The sequence below is a fragment of the Artemia sp. Qi Xiang Cuo genome, chromosome 1 (genome assembly GCF_049724085.1).
Source record: "Artemia sp. Qi Xiang Cuo chromosome 1, ASM4972408v1, whole genome shotgun sequence".
Classification (NCBI taxonomy): domain Eukaryota; kingdom Metazoa; phylum Arthropoda; class Branchiopoda; order Anostraca; family Artemiidae; genus Artemia; species Artemia sp. Qi Xiang Cuo.
The window spans coordinates 21,917,276-21,923,386 of NC_142794.1; the positions used below are offsets into that span (position 1 = coordinate 21,917,276).

Consider the following 6,111-nt stretch of genomic DNA (forward strand, 5'->3'; position numbering starts at 1 on the left):
TGTGTCTATGGTTATCAAAGGCATAGCAGAGAGCTAAACTAAGTTGCAATGAATGTGACTCATCTGTTGTCTCATCAAAAATGATGCTGTAATACCTTGCTGACTTTACTCTCTCTAGAATGACACCTATGACTTCTTTCGCACAACACTCAATCAACTGGTTTTTAGTTGTTTTGCTGATATAGGTAACATTTTTTTCTGATGTTTTCAGTTGATCCTTTAATTTACAGTCATCACTTTCAACATGATAACATAGTAGTTCTTGAAAGTTTCCTTCATTGGAAAGTGGCATGTCATCCAAGTTTAAGCTGCCATCATCCCAATGGCCCCTCAGTGGAATATTCTGCCTTCCTAGAAATATGATTGATTCCAGAATCAGCTCTAGCCTCTCTCTGTTTTCTGTTACTTGCTTCATTTACTGTTTGTTAATGCAGTTATTTATAGATTTGTGCACAGAATGGTAGGTTCTTAGAAACAACTTTCCAGCTTCTACTGCATCACCATGGTACTGGAAGTATCATGTACTGTCAGGTCTCTATCTTTTCCCAGTAACTTAGCAAATTTTGTGACAGGCTTTGTGACCAGCTTTTGTAGGGCAACCTGTCTGTTTGAACCCCCGCTAGCCCCAGTTACAAAAAGAGGGCAGTATTTGCAAAAAAAGGACTTTCTGGGCAGCAGAATATACAAGCCAGAGGAAACTATGCAAATGAGAATTGGTCCAGTACCTTTTTCATCTTTCCCCTAATTTAAATGAACAGAATACAGTACTTGGTATACAATTGGCAGTTTCCATGGCCTATCCAGAAGCTTGCACTTTATTTTGTTGTCAATGACATGTATTGCACCAATGTGCATCCTAATATTGTGTTCTGGACACAGTGTAGGAGGTGGGGGTGTTGTTGGATGATCATTCTGAATGCTTATAGGGTTAACAGAAGATTGCAAAGTGTCTGGAATTTGTCCATGTTTGCCACTTCAAACAGAACTAATTGAAGAGCTACTTGCAGTTACACTATCCATTCTGCAAGACTTTGAGATGACTAAGCTGTCAAGCATCTTTTGCCCACGTTTTCCCAACATTAATATTGCTTAAACAACAAAAGTCCTTGTGACAGATGCATGTTCAAATTTCACTAAACACTGGAACAAAATGTTTATTTTGAAATTTCAGAACATTCAAAACTGGTTGTGTTGCATCTTGAACAGGGAGGTGACTGGCAAGAACTAGCTAAAATTTACCACGTAATCTGTTGCTATGCTATGAGGTGAGAAATACTTGAGGAGGAAACAACAGTGGAGGAAAAGCTGGGGAATGAATGTAATGTAAAAAGGTTATAGAGTCTAGTTACAGTAGTTAGAACATGCATTACAGCAGACTTCTGTAAGTGCAGTAAAACAAAAACAAAAATTACAGCATATCTAGGAGGGGGAATTGTCCCCCCCCCCGGGATCCACCAGTGATCTTAGATGTAAGATCTTAGTGCAAAAGAATGGCCATAAAGCTTGATTCAGAGTAAGTAGTGAATGCATCAATCAAATCTTAATCCAGGTGCAGTTATCAAAGATAGGGCCAAACATTAGCAATCTTCATCAATTTTCTTACCACTTTTGACTTAGCAGTCTGTTGTGGGAATGGGATGGTAATGCTGAAAGATGGAGTACCACTTAAGAATGCTCACTTAAACCAAACATACTACAAACACATGCAAGCCTGTATCCTAAGGAGAACTTTTGTCTTGGTTCAATATTGAATATAACATGAGACAAGGTTGTATCCTCTCCCTAGATCTTGAATACAATTCTAATGCACTTTACCTCTGCTTCCTCCCCCTAATGTCCAAATACATAGCCCAAAATTATATATTTCCCATGCATTTTGCCATGGGACAGTCTTGTTTCAACCTGCATACCCATACATTGAATCAACTACAATAACACCAAGAAATGGAAAAATGTATGAGAAATATAGGTATATTTTTGGCAGTTCATATTACTGACTTAGGAATAAAGTGAACATACCACTTGATGCCTTTTTTTATACTCTTTACAAATATAATACTTGCTTCTATTGGAAATTCAAATTTACCCACCCCCACCCCCCTAATGTGCAAATATATACACTAAATTGTAACCAGACAAAGAAGTTTATCAACACAAGTGAAGTTATTGAAAAGTGGTTTAAAACATACAACTAGTTTATAAATAAGTTGTTCAAGAGTAACATATTCCAAAAAATACTTCATTATAACAATTCAAACCTCATTTATTAGACAACTCAAATATAAAACATTTTCCTACTGTTTCAAGTTTTTTGAATACCACATTTTCTTCTTACTCCTTGACACTTTGCAGTGAAGAAAGGAAAATTTCTCAGCATCATCTGCATTAATCAAGGAACATGTTGTCAAGCTTTCAAGTTGCGAAATTAATTTGTTTTCAAGAAAATATGTTCTTTTGACACCATGAGTGCCCATAAGGGGGGAGGGCAGGAGGGGGCGCCAGCCCCCGCCTGGATGAATGATGCTGCCTTATTTTTTATATTTTTGTTCTGAGATTTCTATTATATAGTATTAAAAGTGCCAATTAGACCAGGTTTGCCCCCCTGGAATTCAGCTTATTGGCACCTATGTTTGACACCTACCCATTTTGTCCCAAGTATGGAACTTGGCACTATAGATGGGACAAGTGGAAACCATACTTGGGACAGACAAAAAAACGTTTATTCGATGCAAAACTCAGTTATTAAATAGAGATAACACAGAAAATTGAAGAACAAAGCACAGCTGTATAAAACAAGCTTAAACTAGAAGTCATTTACTTGTTCACAACACATTAAATGGTGACAAATCAAGGGGAAAGACAAAATGTCTGGCCTGTCTTTTGGTCTGATGAGATGGCAAGTCTTCATCTCTGGGTTCTGATGCAGGCTTACTCAGTGGTCTATCAGTGACAACTGATGGTGAAAAATCGTCATCAACAAAAATGGGCAAGTACCTGTTACTCAAAACCTTGCAGTGATGTTGGTTGGGGTAAATGAAAGTGGATAAGTAACACCAAGAAACTGCAGAATTTTGCACAGAGAAACTAGAATACCTGGATTGTTGACCATCCAGTTTGAAAGCACTTTGTTGTAATGGGATTTGGGAGAGTACAAGTAACTGCAACCACACTCAAGTGGTTGCAGTTTGTGCAATGTGTGTGGAGTTGAGGTCAAAAGGATTACATGATTATCTTTGGATGCCTGGATAGCTTCAACTGATAAGTGGGACTCATGATTATCCAGAATAATTAACTGTGGCTTGTCTTGACTGAAAAGTGGTGATGAAGTGAAGCAGAAACTTGTTGAATACTATTAAGTAAATTTGGAGTTCATTTTCCTGGTTAGCAGAAAAAAACATGTTAGGCTGAATTTTTGACTTGTATTTGAACATAGCACTTGGATCTTTTTGGATGCTCTTTAAGTACTGACTATAAATCCTCTAAAGGGATGATTTGGAAATACAATGGATAGTTGCTGCATCTCATATGCTCATTTTATTTTTGACAACTTCAGTGATGGCAGCCCTAAGCTTATTATCATTGACTGGAAAAAAAGGAATCTTGTATTATTTTATATTTACAATACATAGGACCATGGACATAGGCTGACTTTTCAGAAGAGGGGGGGGGGGCAAAACCAGAATGAAATCTCTGAACATATGTCTCCAAAGCAGGTCATTTGTTTCAGTTTCTTGTTAGGGGGAGGCAAAACTAAATTGGAATCCCTTTGCTGCAAATTTTTGATATTTCAAGTAAAACATGCCTTGGAAAGAAGTAAAAAACAGCAAAACATTGCCAAAAATGCAAAATTTTTCAGAAAGTCCAGAATAAAAGAGGGGGAGGGGGCAAATGTCCCCTCCATGCCTATGCCCATGCATGGGACATGACCCAAGTACCAATACTTGGGACAGTCCTAAGTACAGAACCTTATATGTCACTGCATTCATGTAATTTTTTTCAACAATTATGACAGAAACAATGATTCTAGTTCATAAAGATACAAATCAACAAACCAGAGCCAGTAAATGATTAATGTAAACCTAACATTTTCCAAGACAGTTCATGGAACTCCACAAAAAATTTCTGACATCTGAAATTTTTAACCTTAATTACCTGATTAACCTGAAATTTTTGATCCTTCCACAAAAGAACAATATGGCTACTGTCAAATTCAAACTTTTGAAGATGCCATCTGATAGAGTAATACTTCCCTACAATTATTTGGGGATTTTTGCTAGATGGCTTCACTGTATGTTAAGCCTGTCCCATGTATGGGGCCTTCCCACTAGCCTACCTCTCATTTGCATCAGAAATAAACTTTACCCCCACCACTCTAATGTGCAATTATATACCCTGAATTGGTATATATAGGGGTGGGGGTAAAATTCTTTTCAAATAAAAATGATTGTTATAGCCTATTTAGAAAGAGCATAAAAAAAGGCCTCAAGTAGTATGTTTACTTTATTTGTAAGTCAATAATATGAACTGCTGAAAATTTACCAGTATTGGTATGTTCACTTTATTTGTAAGTCAATAATATGAACAGCCAAAAGTTTACCAAAATATATAACTTGGAATAGCCTATATATTTGTATTTTAGGGGGAAGGGGGTAAATTACAATGGAATTGTGGTTCAAATGTATTAACTATATTTTTTCTGTATTCTTTAATGTAGAAATTGTTTTTTAAACATGTTTGCTTCTTAATAGGCCTAGGTTAGGCTAGTCCCAATTTTAGTCATGTACCAACAACTAGTCAAATACATGATTCATATTCAACAAAAATAGGCTAGCCTAATATCCGCACAGATGTTGGTAAAGTTCTATGAAATCATATTATTGAGTTAGGTCTAAAGTGAATACACCATTTGATGCCTTTTTTTTTGCTTATTACGAATATAATTAGCATTTATATCGGAAATTAAATTCAGCCCCCCCCCCCCTATATCGGCTAAACCTAATTTAACCTAACCTACCACGGAATTTGCCAATATAGGGGGGGGGGGCGGGAACTAATTTCCAAGGGAAATGATTATTATATTCGTAATCAGCATAAAAAAAAGGCATTGAATGGTGTATTAAATTTTGTCCTAACTCAATAATATGATTTCGTAGAACTTTACCCAGATGTTTTATATAAGCCTAGACTACATACAGCCTAATAATTAGCTTATTTCTAGGTCCTATTCAATAGGCTAGATGCAAATGTTGAATTATGCGACCCACAAGCTTAACCCTGAAGTAATTTCTGATTGTAGTTTTCTATTTGGATAAGCAAAAGTGGTTAAAAAAAATTAAAACAGGTATCACTACTGACACGGACGCTCCAAACGGCAAACCACGGATCAACGATCAAATTTTTCGAAGAAATATTTTTCAATCTCGAATCAAATTTTTATTAGGTTGGAATTTTATCTACCTTTAGAATCGCAGAAGAATTTTGTCACAACGAAAAATATGTAATTTTAATTTTATTGGTAGTATCATTAATCATCCCATGATATTATTTTAAGGAAATTAAGGCTTAAGGCAATTCTCAAAAAACTTCAAAGTCTACGCAGTTTTACGAGGAAATAGGAATTTAGCATCTGTCATTGATATGAACAGTTCACTACACCTGACCTGCACTCTCCTGTCTTTTTTACAATAAAGACAAAACTTTGGGCTATTCAAAATTTACAACATATTTTGTCCTATCATCTCTAACGACGCACACGAGTGAATTTGAGACACTGGAAAACAAAGGTGAGATGCTAAGAGCTACCCGAAACTTGGAAGCCCAATTTCCAAAAATCATAAAACAAGCCAAATATCTCTCCTTCCTCGCATATTTTAGAAGCCTAAATCTAACTGAATTAAATAGGCTGGAAATGGTGACAACCACCAAATCTTAAAAGTCACAAAAAGTCTAATATGCCAAAAAGACGCTTTAGCTCCTAACCAAAGAGACAAGGCAAAAAATGTCAACCGTTGGAATAGTTTAAATCAAAGAAGAAGAAAATCAAAAATTATTGAAGCAGAAGCCTTATCTACAAACGCAGCTGAATAAAAATAGAAGTTATATTAAAGGCTC

General features: G+C 36.0%; 1 protein-coding gene across 4 annotated transcripts in view; it reads right to left on the reverse strand.

The window, feature by feature from the left end:
- The window catches only part of l(1)G0004 (RNA-binding protein pno1), a 29,641-nt gene extending 23,901 nt beyond the window's left edge, over positions 1-5,740 (reverse strand). Inside the window, exon 1 of one of the 4 annotated variants that reach the window (XM_089094046.1) lies at positions 5,661-5,740. The gene's annotated coding sequence lies outside the window, so the exon portion shown is untranslated. The other 3 variants (XM_089094029.1, XM_089094037.1, XM_089094012.1) reach the window with 3 other exon arrangements.
- Positions 5,741-6,111: the final 371 nt, after the last annotated feature.